The sequence below is a fragment of the Eubalaena glacialis genome, chromosome 7 (genome assembly GCF_028564815.1).
Source record: "Eubalaena glacialis isolate mEubGla1 chromosome 7, mEubGla1.1.hap2.+ XY, whole genome shotgun sequence".
Taxonomy (NCBI): Eukaryota; Metazoa; Chordata; class Mammalia; order Artiodactyla; family Balaenidae; genus Eubalaena; species Eubalaena glacialis.
The window spans coordinates 83520449-83535236 of NC_083722.1; the positions used below are offsets into that span (position 1 = coordinate 83520449).

The window sequence follows — 14788 nt, forward strand, 5'->3', positions numbered from 1 at the left end:
GCCTTCACATGTGTCTATGTGAAGCTGTACCAACCTTGAAGCACCTTTGATTTTTTTTTAAGGTTACACGCAGAATGGCATCCCACAGTATCACTCAGAAAACTACTTCAACACCTCAGTTTTTTTATGACCTCAGTTCTATCTACTTTCATTTATAAATCTGAAGCATAGAATTTGAGTGATAGATGAATTTGTTTCACATATTAAAGTTAAAATATAACTCAAATAGAACTACACACACACACACACACGAGTACTCGGTAGAACTGGTGAAATCTGAATAAATTCTGTGGATTACACAGACGTCAATTTCCTCATATTGATATCATACTATAATTAAGCAAGACACCAACATTAAGGCGTGTATGTGAAGTGTACATGAGAACTCCTGATACATTATTTGTAACTCCTGGGAATCTACAATTACTTTAAAAGATAAAGTTTAAAAAAGAAAAAACAATTGACCCCCAAATGGTAAAGAAACCCATATATTTAAAAAGGAGATTAAAAAATAGCCAGAATCCTCACTGAATACCTTTCCTTCAAAAAAAAATTAGTCATGATAATAAAATTAATATCTTTCAATGAAGGCATAAAAGTCACCACTACTCACCCCAGGAAGCAAAGACCATCTCTTTTAAAAATATTTATAGGACCTGAAATGACCTTCCCACCCCCAGATTATACCAAGAGTTTTTACTACTGAAAACTCTTTCTTAAAACTAATAGTGATAAAATTACATTACAGTTGTGCAAAATAATGAATTAGAGCTATTCAGTGGCCTTGAAGGGATTTCCACAAATAATTATTGAAAGAGAAAAGAGTCAATAAAATTCCAGTGTTGTAAAACAGTAACAAAAAAATCTTTCCAGATATGAATGTGTAAATACACAGACACATATGTGTTATTATATTGATACATTAGCATGCTGAAAAATATGGAAGCATCATCATAGGTCAGGACTTTACAACTGTTTTCATATCTTAGCACAGATATACAAGAACAACTTTTATATGACACACTGGGGTAAAAGAACTGAGACTGTGCATGGCCAGAAGTGACCAGCCCAAGGATTCAGCCACCAATGAATTAACATTTGAGCGCAGTAGATGGAAAGTCCTAAAGGAGCTTGTTCACTAAGGGAGATCTGCACAGGGAAGAAGTAGGATGGATGGTGGTGTGGATGGTGAGGGTTTTGAGAATGGTGAGGGCACAGTGCTGAGTGAAAATGGGGCGGGAAGGGACTGAAGGTACAAAAATACACATACACACATTTATACATATGTGTACATATACTTACATGTATGCATGTGTATACAAAATTGCATGACCGTGGACTTCCCTGGTGGCACAGTGGTTAAGAATCCGCCTGCCAATTCAGGGGACATGGGTTTGATCCCTGGTCCGGGAAGATCCCACATGCCGTGGAGCAACTAAGCCCGTGTACCGCAACTAAGCCTGTGCTCTAGGGCCTGTGAGCCACAACTACTGAAGCCCTCGTGCCCTAAAGCCCATGCCCTAGAGCCCGCGAGCCACAACTCCTGAGCCTGAGTGCTGCAACTACTGAAGCCCCACGCCTAGAGCCCGTGCTTCGCAACAAGAGAAGCCCCCGCTCGCCACAACCAGAGAAAGTCCGCATGTAGCGACAAAGACCCAACGCAGCCAAAAATAAATTTAAAAAATAAAATAAAAATAAAATTTAAAAATTGCATGATCATATTTATGTGTTTTTGGTGAAACTATGTTTTAAAAACTTGTCTTATGTCTTAAAAATAACACAGAAAATGAGTTCAACTAGATGATCCACTAAGAATTTCTCCCTTGGATTTTTTTTTCTTGTTATTGTTAAAATCAAAAGGGCACAGGAGTTCTCCTTTCTTGCTTCCAAGACCCAGTGCCTGTGATATAAAAACCATGCTCTAAGATGCCTTAGGTAAGTTGTCCTGTGTGTATAAGTTTCAGAGGAAAAGTGGCTCTTCAGACTCCAGAGGTACTAGAGTTTGTACATGGCCACCTGGCATATCTGGGTAGGGGTTGACTTTCTCAGCAAGCCAAGACTTATTGGCAAAAGCACAATCTTTTTCCCTTTTGTTTTAACTTAACATGCCAGCAAAACAGCACAAAACTGTAGGAATTAAACCTAATCCATTATAGCTATGTTCTCTAAGGCATAAAGGAGGCAAGGGCTGAACCAAAACAAACTTATCAATCATGCAGTGCAGGGCCACTTCTATGATTAGCATAATTCTTTAAAAGAATGCAGACAGGTAGGCAGTTCTGCCATTAAATTATCCTGTTTAAGGAAAATGCAGACTCAGTAGGCATTTCTAAGTGGGACAGTCTAAGTTTCAATAGGGTGCTTCATTAAATGTGTGTGTGTGTGTGTGTGTGTGTGTGAGAGAGAGAGAGAGAGAGAGAGAGAGAGACAGACAGACAGAGAGAGAGAGAGAGAGAGAGACAGACAGGCAGGCAGACAGAGAGAGAGAGAGAGAGAGAGAGAGAGAGAGAGAGAGAAAGATGATAAAAAGAAGCTGCCCTTTAAAAATCCCCACACCATATACTTTTGTTAATTTAATTTGGAGTCAACTGTACCTTTAACAGTTCACTTCTGTTGCAATCACTGTTCCAGTTTAGTTTCACATATATTGTCATAGTTTCATTGAAACTCTTACCTCAATAAAAAGAAAAGATTCCCATTAGACCCACCTCAAAAGAATATCTTTGTGAGCCAACACACAGACACACAGACACACACACACAGAGCCACATCAGAAGTGGGATGAAAGTGATCTTTAGGGATCTGGCAAAAGCATTTCAAAAAAAAAATCTCAAAACACACCTAGGAAAGCCAAATTTACTTCCTTAACCAGCAAAGTGCTATCTCAAATATGTTAAGTAAGTAGGGAGTGTGAGTGTGTGTGTATACCAATAAGTACCTAGGGGAAAAAAAACAAACAGAAGAAAAGGGGAAAAATCAATACAACACTTTAGAAAATGTCAAAAAGCTATGGAATATATCTGTATGTAAGTTCCACTCACTGCCCCTTAAAAAAGTCTTTTTTTCTGGAAAACGTTAGGCACACAAAACATGAAAACTCAAGATATTGGTTGGCAAGGCTATGGAATGGGTAATGTTTTCCTAGAATAAAGGCTGCACTCCCTTTGCAGATAAATTTCAAATTTACTGTGCACAATTTGGAACGTGATATCTTACCGGAGTAAATTCACACCTAGGGAAGCCTAGGACCTAGCAAACTGGGTGATGCAAGAGCATAGATGTCCAAATGAGGTAACCAACCAGATCCGGTAAGTACTTGACAATAATGTTTTTACTAGAAGTGCTTGGCCTGTGCCATTTTACCAGCAGTTCCTCTAGTATTGGGATACATTTAAATCTGTCATTTTAAATGCATTTACGCTTAATCTGTGTACACGAATTGCTGACCAAGCCAAGCGTGACATGTCATACTGATGATGTGTTAAGCTGAGGAAATTCAAAGTGCCACAGGCGAAACCTTAACCTTAGAAACATTTTAATCACATTTTTCCTGGAGAAGCTTATTAAGAGATACAGGTTTTCAGAACTTGACAAATTTTCTTTATCCTGTGCCAGGTCTGAGGTGAGCAAAGTGTAGTCTAAAATCACCTACTCCAAACTGTAAACTCATCTTCGGAAATTAGATGTTGACATTTAAGCATCTTATAAAAGTCAAAGCTTACTAGGACGGTTGAGAAGCTAAAAATCCTAAATGCCTACATTATGGGAAGGGACATTAAGACCAATATTGGTGAGTATATTTAAAATTAAGTTTATCTAGTTTTCTGGGTTATCATAGGCCAAGAATATACTCATTCTTTGGCATACAATGTATGTATTTTCAATCTCTGTTAAGAAATAGTCATCTATCTTTTCAAAGCATTGGTTATTATTTTCCACAAAAGCTTAGTTTTTCAACAGTATGATTTCATGTTTGTGGACTATGAAAATATGGTTCTGAGAACATAAAAGAATATAATCGCTAAGGAAGGCAATGGATTTCTGTGTGGGCAAAAGTTTTAGACCTTTCTTTTAGCTGAATGACATGAGAGAGCCACTGAGCTCTAAGTTTCCATGACTGGCTGTAAAATGGAGATAGCATTCATTCATTCATTTGATAAGTATTAAGAGAACATCTGCATTATTTCAGGTACAGAGCAGGGTGACCAAAAACACACTGATTCTGCCTTTAAGAAAATTTGCAACCTACTGCTTTTCATCTACTTCAACTCAGAGACAAAGAATGTTTATAAAATTTATTGAATTCTCAGAATAAAAGTACTCTATAGAGAACATTCAAAATTCAAAAGAGGACTCAAAAACAAATGCTAAAACATTTATCCAACTTATTCAGGCCTTATGAACCTAGTGACTAATATATTTTAAAATATCTTATTTTAGCCACACTATAGTTAGTTTGTAAAAAAAAAAAATTGATTTATTATAAAACCACAGTAAGTAGTACTATGCCAGCTGAGTACTCTTTTGTAAGCATTTACACACCTGTAATGTGTCTAGGCACTGTACTAATGGCAAGGGACATAAGGACACATTACAACCCTGTGACCTTGAGAAGCTTATGGTCCAGAAAGGAAAACTAATGCATTGCTGGTTACTCGACATCCATCCCCATCTTTCCCTCACTCCGTCTCTCTTACATAACTACCTCAGATTTAGTCCAGGTAATCCACTACCTCACCACCACCCCCCGACAGAGCCTAAGGCTTCCACTAAGCCAGTAGTAGGATATGTTTCCTACTACTGATGATAAATCCAACTGAATATTTAGTATATAATAAATACTGCATCCTCAAATTATTGAAGGGAAGATGGAGTTTTTAATGGCACTTTGGGATAAGTACATAGTCACATGAAGAAAGATAAAACCAGATCCATTCGTTAGACTATAAACCAGGATAGATTCCAACTGGATCAAATATTTAACTATTAAAGGTGAAACTAAGCACTAGAATAAAACATTGATAAATTTCTCAATAACCTACGAATGAAGAATCCTAGGATTCCTAATCATGAATTAGTTAAACTATAGGAATCCTAACTATGATTTAAAACGCAGAGGCAATGAGGGAAAAGACAGAAACTTGTGATTATATTAAACACTGTATGGAAAAGGTTCAAAAGAAGAATGGAAAAAGATATTTGTAACTTACACCAGAGACAAAAGTTCCCAATATATACAAGGCTTCAAAAATTAGAAAAAGAGGTCAACAATCAGAGTGAAAAATGAGTTAGAAATATGAAATGATCAGTCACAGGTAAATATATGCAAATGGATCTTAACCATATGAAAAAAAAATTCTACTTTGCTTTTAAGAAGAGAAATGCAAATTAAGAGTATACTGAGATGACACTTCTTACTTATCAGATATGCAAATCTTTCAGTTTGACAACATAGTATGTTGGCCCAACTTGTGGAAATAGAAACTCTCATATAGTTCTGGTGTGAATGCCATGTGGCACTTACAAACCCTATGGAAGGAAATTTGTCAATACTGAGCAAAATTCCATAGGCGTTTATCCTCTGACAGAAATTCCACTTCTGGGGATCTATCCAAAAGACATACTGGCAAAGAAAAACAAAAGATATATGCACAAAGCTATTCACTGCAGTATTACTTATAATAACAAAGACAGGAAACAATCAAAATTTCTATAAATAGGGGATGGGTTGAATAAAGTGTGATAAAACCACACAATGGAGTACTATGAAATTGTAAAAAAGAAATATCTCTAGAAAGTGCAATGGAGGGCTCTCCAGGGTATTTTGCTAAGGAAAAAACGTCAGAGAAAATCATACAGTGTATCCTAAACTTACCAAAGAAACAATGTGGCCCAAATGTGTGTGTATGTATGTATGTGTGTACATACATATGTGTATATGTACACATACACACACATATGTACAACCCTATCTATATCTATGTATTTGCTTATGTCTTAAAAGTAGAATAAGAAACTAATAAAAATCTGTGGGAGGAAGAGACAGGATATAGGGAAGAAAAAGAAATTAGACTTCTTTGACTATACTTTGTTTTAGAGATTCAATTTTTGGAATCATGTAGTAAATTTTCTACATAATTACAAAATAAAACTAAATATAAAAAAGCAATCTCTATAAATCAGAAGTGAAATAAGACAAATAAACCTGATTTCTTATCTAGTTGGTGTCGTAAGCATTCACAGAGGGGCTATTCCAAGTGACTATTTAATAACAAGGTAATTTGGAGAAAATGCCTTAAAGTGTTCATAGTAATTACATTATTCATGGTAAAACTGGCATTGTTATTCTGAGACTTGTGCATGTACTGTGGATAAGTCAAAGCAATTATAACATTATCATTAAGAACTGAGGGGTTTTTGTTTTGTTTCGTTTGTTTGTTTTTGGTGTAGTTGAAAAGGTGTTCTGATTAGAGAAACCCACGTTCCTAAAGACTATTCTACAAGTTGTCTTAGCTTCCTCCACAGACTTTTGTCTCTCACGTAATTGTCATGACATCCATCCTTGAGCTGTTGTTTATTTTTCACGTGATAAGGCCAACATGTGTGCACAAACATAAAAGTATATTTTTTATGTATATAGACACATGCATACACTTATTTAGATCACACACTCTCATGCATTCATTACATTTTTGACTTGAGGAAATAGCTCTCTGGCTCAGTTCTCCCAGGTTGAGGGTCAGAGTCTGCCCTTGCCCAGCATCAGACCTCACCTTCTTCCCACCAATTTGTCCTAAGCTGCTGGCTCCTTTTGGTCAACAGGCAGAAAACTCTTCTCCTCAAATGTATGCTGTCTTTCTAGCTTGAATTCATCAATGTGGATTTCAGAGCTACTAGTGGAAACCAATTTAAGGTATGAGTTGAATCTGAAACAAGCCCTGTCTCCAGCCACACTCTTATCTTCAAAAAAGGGGAACATGAAGCACTCCCAACATCAGGACACACAGCCCAGAAGCCATGTAATAACCATTGGTAGGATGGGCCAATGGGAAACTAATGTGAAAACAACGTTTGGACCTTGTTTTAGATTTAAAAGGTTTAGCCTGTGTATATTATAGCAGACCTCTAATTATTAGAAGACAGACTCTCAAGACCTCAAGGATAATAGAGATTCAGATAGAAGACACCTCTTGAGACAAGACTGATATCTATTTCTAGGACAGTTTAGGACATTTTCTCCAAAAAACCTCTCTCTTTACCATAATGGATGTATAAGCAGAAATATTTCTGAAGCCAAAGTGTCTTTTAAAAAGTAAAAAAAAAAGGGCTTCCCTGGTGGCGCAGTGGTTGAGAGTCTGCCTGCCAATGCAGGGGACACAGGTTCGAGCCCTGGTCTGGGAAGATCCCACATGCCGCGGAGCAACTGGGCCCGTGGGCCACAACTACTGAGACTGCACGTCTGGAGCCTGTGCTCCGCAACAAGAGAGACCACGACAGTGAGAGGCCCGCGCACCGCGATGAAGAGTGGCCCCCACTCGCCACAACTAGAGAAAGCCCTCGCACAGAAACGAAGACCCAACACAGCCAAAAATAAATAAACAAATTAATTAATTTTAAAAAAAAAAGTAAAAAAAAAATCTAAAGAACTAGTAAGGAGAAAATCTTTTAAAAAGTAAAAGAAAAATCTAAAGAACTAGTAAGAAGAGGAGAAAAAAAAAACTATGTGCAAAGTAATTGTAATTATTTAGTTTGGAAAAATAAACATGGTCTGCAACATATATGAAAGGAAATAATACTGGGCAGGGAGCTAAAAAGGATCATACGACAAAAGCCAGACTGAAATGGAAGATGTGCAAAGTTAGAATAGACTTAAGGAAAAAGAAAGTGGTGGAGCAATCCTCAGCACTAATGGTTTTCCAAGAGACAAGGAAATAGTGGCTGTCGGGCAACGCTTCCACCAACCTGAAAGCAAAACAAAAGAGAAGAATCTTCCTCTCTCTGAAAGTACGTAGCACTTTATGATGTACCAGCTTAATGTTCTTCAGAGGTTTCTTGTGTTTATTATTCAAGACTCCTTGGTTGCAGATGGCAAGAATGAGAATCAAACTCTCTTCAGCTAGGAAGAGACTTCATTGGCTTATATAACTAGGCATTCTAAAGATAAACAGAACATCAGGCAAATCTGGATCAAGGGAAATACCCTTTCTTATTCGCTCTCCCCCATCTCTCCTTTCTATCTCCAAATTCTGTTTGTCTCTGATTATCTTGGGTTTTTGACCTCATACTCCTCTTCTGCAAGTGGACTCTGAAACCCCAAATCCACAGATTTCTACAAGCCTTCTTTCTTCATTTATCAAATCTCATGGAATGTTCTGATTGGCCCTGCTTAGAAAATGCAACAGCTCCCCAGATCAATCATTAAGGGTATATGCCTGTGGTAGCAAGGCCCAAGTCAAGTGCCCACCCTGTGCAAACAGGACACTGTGCTTGCCAATTCCATCGGAAGCCCATAGGATGGGGAAGGCGCAGTTTTCCAATAGATCCCAACAAAAGCTGTCTCTCACTATCCTTTCAATAAGATTATTAGCCCTCTGGGGACAGGGTTATCTCAAACTTTTTTGGCCTTTTCTACATTTTCCTACAACACTTCTCTAATACATGCCTTGCGAGGAAGCAGACATATCCCAGAATTTTCACTGTAGGCATCCTCAAGGAATAATTCCTACTGACTGCAAACCTATTCCTTCAAGATTCCGTTAATTGACTGCGATCACCTAACTAGCAGATGAAAACTGCTCAGAGTACCAGGAGCATCAGGGAGACAAAGACATCAATTTGAAAACACCATCATTAGAAAGCAGGTCTATCCACATTCCCTATCATTAAGTTATGGATTGAAAGCATTTAAAATACAATCAAAGATTTTTAGAGATGAAAAATTGGATTGTTCACATAATCCAGGGATCTTGTCACTGTGGTGTGTGCAACACGGGGGTTGTGCAGCATCATCTCCTGGAGTGAGAAGTTCTGAGGGTGCTCATGGGTAGGGAAACGAGGAAGAGACTAAGCAGAGAAGCTTCCAGGCCCTATCCTCACTACAGACAGAAGGTCAAAGATTATATCTCTAACTCTGTCTTATTTGACAGGTTCACATTAACTTTTGTTTGAAAAAGGATTTTACTGCCAAATCACAAAAAAAAAAGAGAGAGAGAGAGAAAAACTATACAACCAACCAAAAAACTGCAGTTTTAGTCTAATCACTTCATTTTACCAAAAAGGAAACAGCTCCTAAATTACAGACCTGGACTCAATTTGGGAACATTCAAATCTCACTCCAGCACTCTTTATTTCACCAGGCTGCCTTTCCTAACTTGATTTTGCAAAGATTTTTTTTTTTTTTTAAAGCATAGTATTCTATTCTTGAGTCCTTAAACTACATATAAATATGTGAATTATATAAAATTCTTATCAGAATTTTAGAATTCTGCCTGAACCCTCAAAGCCCCTAAAGACAACATCAGTGTCAAGTATGGACATAAGAAGCAAGAAGTATCTACCTACCCATCTAATGAAGTATTGATGAATCTATCTACTTAATGCTTACAAAAGGCCATTTAATTAAAGTGAATAGTTCTAGCAATCACCTTGGTTTACAACATTTAGAATCAGGAGTAAATAATATTTAAAGATCATTCCACCATACTTCTCTTCCATCTGCATACACATCATATGCACAATGCTTGGACTTGGTAATGCAAACTTCCAATAATCTTTAAGAGAACATTTAAAGACTTTACAATTGAAAAGAAAAATTTTTGGAGTACTTTTGAATCTATTTTCTAAAGCTAAATGACTTTTTAAAGGCTTAATCACCATGGTAAATAAATACATACATTGGTACATGAATCATAATAAAATGAACACATGTGTGGTCTACAGTAATTGAAGAGACATCAGAGCCAAGACTATATTTCAGAATGCCAGCTGAAAGCTTTGACCAAGAAGGGAAGAAATATTGGCCCATTGCCCAAGAAATCACCTGCTATATTGGCTTTTAATTCATTTAAAAAACAAGAGAATTTGTATATAAACTGTGGACAATTTTAAGAAGGTTTGGGGGTAACCTGAGCAGATAGTCCTAAAGAACCTCTCCAGGACAGCTACATGCAATTCTTTGTAAGAGTCAAATCTGTTTGTTCGTTAATCTTATTATTCAGAGATTAATATCAAATACTAATACACCTAAGAGTTAAAACTAAAATGCCAGTTCAATGAAAAGCTAAAACCCTGAAGACCTATTGCATTTTTCCACATGTCTAAAGTTCTTTTTAATAGCGTTAGGTCAGGTTCTACTTTCTCACTGGGTGTAAGATACAGCATTGCAATGTCCCAAATGTAGCACAGTCATAAGCAAAAACTTTCACAAACCGTTTATAAAACTACTCAATGTACTGCCTGTCTATCTAGAACTAGGCTGAAATACACTGATCAGAGCACGTTTGCAACCTATTAATCCTACAGCTTGTACTTCAACAAGGCTGGTTGGATAGATAATCCAGACACATGCAGGGTTCCATAGCACAAAGCATTTTTGAATGTCTTAGGCTATTACCTAAGCCAAAAGCAAAACTGATTTTTCCAGACATGTTCCAGTGTCTGCTCACCCTTTTCTGCTACCAACTGTCATCTCACTCCCCTGATAAAACTCTTGACATATTCTGCAGTATCCTCTACTCCTTTCCCATTCCAAACAGCTGTCTTCCCTTCCTGGCAGGAGCTCCCCAACATCTGGACGCTCAGGATGGCTACTGTTGTGATGGACAGATTCCATTTTATCCAAATACCCAGCTCTGAGAATATAAAATCAGCCTAAAGAGGGAGGAGTGCAAAAGCTTCACCTGCTAAACAAATACTAGTTCAAGTAATTGCTGTATCGAAGCCGTAGAATTTAGAACAATTTCTTTTAAACCACAGTTTTGTGACACCTGTAATATGGTACAGAATAGAAAATGCCATAATTCTGAGAGGATAAATGATGACATGCTTCCTAAGTTGCTACCCAGGTGGTGATAACAAATCCAAACTCCTAACTCAAACACAGAATTTCTGCTTCATGGTCTAATTTGATGTTTTGTTTTGTTTTCTTCCCCCACTAGATTTAAGAACAAAAACATGTGTGTTAGATGAAAACGGATGAGTTGAAGAAAAATAAATCACCTTCCTTCAGTTCACTGCCCCATCCAATCAATCACCAGTTCCACCCTATACAACTTCCTAAATATGTATTGTCTCTTGCATATTCTGCTACAATAGTTTTTGTAACTGTTTTCCTATAGCCATTCTTCCCAACACTGAAACCTATTCTCTATAAACAGCTAGAGTGATATTTTTTAAAAGTGCAAACTGGGTCATGTCATCCTCACTATTCCTTTCCTAAATCCCATTGATGGCTCCTCTTCCTCGTAGGGTTAAATCCACATTAGTCCACACGGACCCCAAAAACCCTTGCATGACCCTGGCCCCAGCTTCTCTCTCCAGCCTCACCTTGAGCCTCTAGTCCTCTCATTCAACGTATCCAACAGTGGCCTGTCTTCCATCATCCAAATACATCAAAATCCTCCCATGTTTAACGTCTTCCTATGCTCTGTTCTCTTTGCCTGGCTCCCTCCTGCTCCTGTTCAGATCTTGATTTATGTGTCACTTCCTAAGAAAATTACTCTTCAGTCCATTGAAATATGTTAGGTATCCTTTTATACCTCTCATGGGATCATGTAATCTTTCTTTGTGGCAGATTTTACAACTGTAGTTAGTTAACATATTAAATCAAACATTAAAGAGATTTGCAAAACTATAAAACAATGCCATTCTCATATTTTTTTTCAAAAATAGAGGTTTTTTAAAGTTATATTAATGTATAATGGATTTATTACTGTTATTTTAAATGAATTAATAGCTTAAACATTTCTTGGTTTTAATTTCTATTACAGTAAATATCAATAGATACAACCATATAAACAAAAGCCCTTTGGGTCTTTGATAATTTTTAAAAGTATAAAGGGTCCTGAGACCAAAATGCTTAAGAACCACTGCATAGGAAATTATTTTATGGTTTAAGAAAGAACGAGATAGTGTATTATAAGTAATATTAAATCTTTTAGAAATAGTTATTTTAAATTTTACTTAAATACACTTTACGTGAGAAAGAATGTTTTCATGTAATATTGCTAACTTGGAAAAAAATGTTCTAGTCTTATATAGTGTTAAGTAAATTATAACAGGATTGGTTAGGCTGGGTCATTAGTAATGTGTTCATTACAACAGAGTTCAGAAGAAAATTCAACTTCCCATGACAAGCAGAGTTTACAGCTTTAAGTGAACAATTTTCTCCTTTAAAAGCATTTTAACAAATGTCACCTTTAATAACAAACACATGACCTCAAACTTTTGAGGCAAAGATGCTTGAAAATCACAATTAAGACAAACCTTTTGATTTATTTTGATCTATTTAAGAACAGAAAAGTTCTTAACAGAAGAAACAATTTTTCGATGACAAGATACAAAGTATGTGTTCAGTAGTAATGGCAATAATCATTACCACAAAAACAGCACTCTCACATATAGCACTGTTCTAAGAGCTTCACAATTTTTACTTACTAGACCTTCCCTACAACCTTAGATACTATTATTATCAGCCCTAGTACATGGACCTTGCCCCAGGTCCCACAGTTAAGTGAGAACAAGAATTGGGATTTGAATCTTAACATTATGCTAATAAGAATGTGTATACGTAAACTAACCTCCTTTCTTGCCCTGCTTATAAACAAAGGTAAGAGCTAACACCATCAAGGCTTTATTGCTTTATTTTCTCCAAATACTCATTCCAACAGCTGCTTCAAAGACTCTCCTGAAGCACCACTGTAGCTAGCAATCTCTGATTTTACTATAATTTTAACCAACGCCGAATGAAATGACTTGGAGCTTAGTTTCTTTACCTATGGTCTATCTACCCACTTATCTGTGCACCCCACCCCCCGCCCCGCCCCGCCCACGCACAAACTATTTAATTTTCCCATTACATCTGGTTTTCTCTTTTTAGGTTTTCATGGCTGCTGAAGAATTTTCTGGCAATGATGGGTTTCTGCCCATTCATGATCCTTTTGGCAGACATTCAATCATCAAATACTAATGTTTCTCAGTCTTCCGACTATAAGAAAGCTAATACGTTGAAATCTTTTCTTCCTTAATGGTCCTATTTTTCGTTCAATATCTATTTCACGAGTTTGTGTAGCAGATACCGTAAATAACCAGAGTATGGAGTCCCCAGTAATTGAAAGAAAATTCTATCCAAGGTTAATGTATTTATGTTAAACAGAAGGCAGTTTGTAGTCCTGAAATGAACTGAGTTATTTCTCCTGACATCTTCCTGATTAAAACAGTAAACTCTGTATAGAGTAAGGAACCTTGAAAGTGGTCAGAATTTTAGGGGAAATACTTCTTAAAATATATAACCAGATAGAGGGCTTCCAGATCACGTGACAGAATATTTTCATTTTCTCTGTTGAAATGTCAGTGTGATACCCCCATGTCCCTTAGTGAATCTCCAAAAAACAAACTATGCTTTCTCCTTGGAGGTTATTTTTTCCCCAATCACTCCATTTCTTTTCTTTTTTTTTTTCATTTTTATTTTATATTGGAGTATATAGTTGATTAACAGTGACGTGTTAGTTACAGGTATACAGCAATGTGATTCATTTATACCCATACAAATATCCATTCTTTTTCAAATTCTTTTCCCATTTAGGTTAATACAGAATATTGAGCTGAGCTTGTCCTCACCCAGAGGCTAATGAAACAGAGATTTCAGGGTCCCTTGCTTTAAGGTCCCCTCCAAGACCCTGTATCTAATTGTATGGTTTTAATTTTGTATGCTTTTTGCTAAGGAGGGCTCTAAAAATTGCATAATCTCCAGATCCTACCAAACCTCAATCTGCCTTATATAAGTTCTAAATATTTCAGTGAACTTACTGTTACTGAATTTATCTACTCATACTTTAGTTTCCCAGTACCTGCACCTAGGGAAAATCCGTTGGTGTGACTCATGGACATCAGGTCCCTTGGCTACAAAAGCTTATTTCAACAAGAAAGTGGCAAAGAATTACAAGTCAGGATAGGTGGTATAAACATGAATTTTAGACCTAAATGTCTAGCAATAGGTGATTAGATTAAAAATAAGGTAAATCTGTATCGAGACAACGTGGATGTTTCTGGCCCTAATTGGGCCCTCATAATTTTAAAACATAAGTTAAAAATTGGGGGATTTCACATAAAATGCAAATGTCAAGCTTCTTTCAAAAAACTAGAAGGTCTGACAAAACTGGGCAAAAATATGCTTTGGCCTGAACATGTTTCCTACCCACTACTCTTCACTAATTTACACTGCCTGGCTCTTCCCCTGTAAGCATTTGTATATGCCACCCTCAAATTATATGAATAATGTCCAAGAGATATCATTAAAAAAATTGACAATATAGCATTCATAGTATACTTCCACTTTCATTTAAAATGACATATAAAATAAATTTTAAGACAAATGCAAACAATACATAATTGTTTATTATGGTATGCAATTTTTTTTTAACTTTCAGGGGGAAAAGAAAAAATACAATTTTTTGATCCGTTAGATTTTTTTTTTAATAATAAAAAAACTATTTCCCACCACATTTAAGTACAACTTCAGTAGCAAATGCTATGTTGATGGTTTGGCCAAAAGGAGGACAAGGTAATAGTA

General features: G+C 36.6%; 1 protein-coding gene across 17 annotated transcripts in view; it reads right to left on the reverse strand.

Annotated features, from left to right (window-relative positions):
* FHIT (fragile histidine triad diadenosine triphosphatase) overlaps window positions 1–14788 on the reverse strand; it is a 1499836-nt gene that overhangs the window by 490468 nt on the left and 994580 nt on the right. The window lies entirely within an intron of this gene.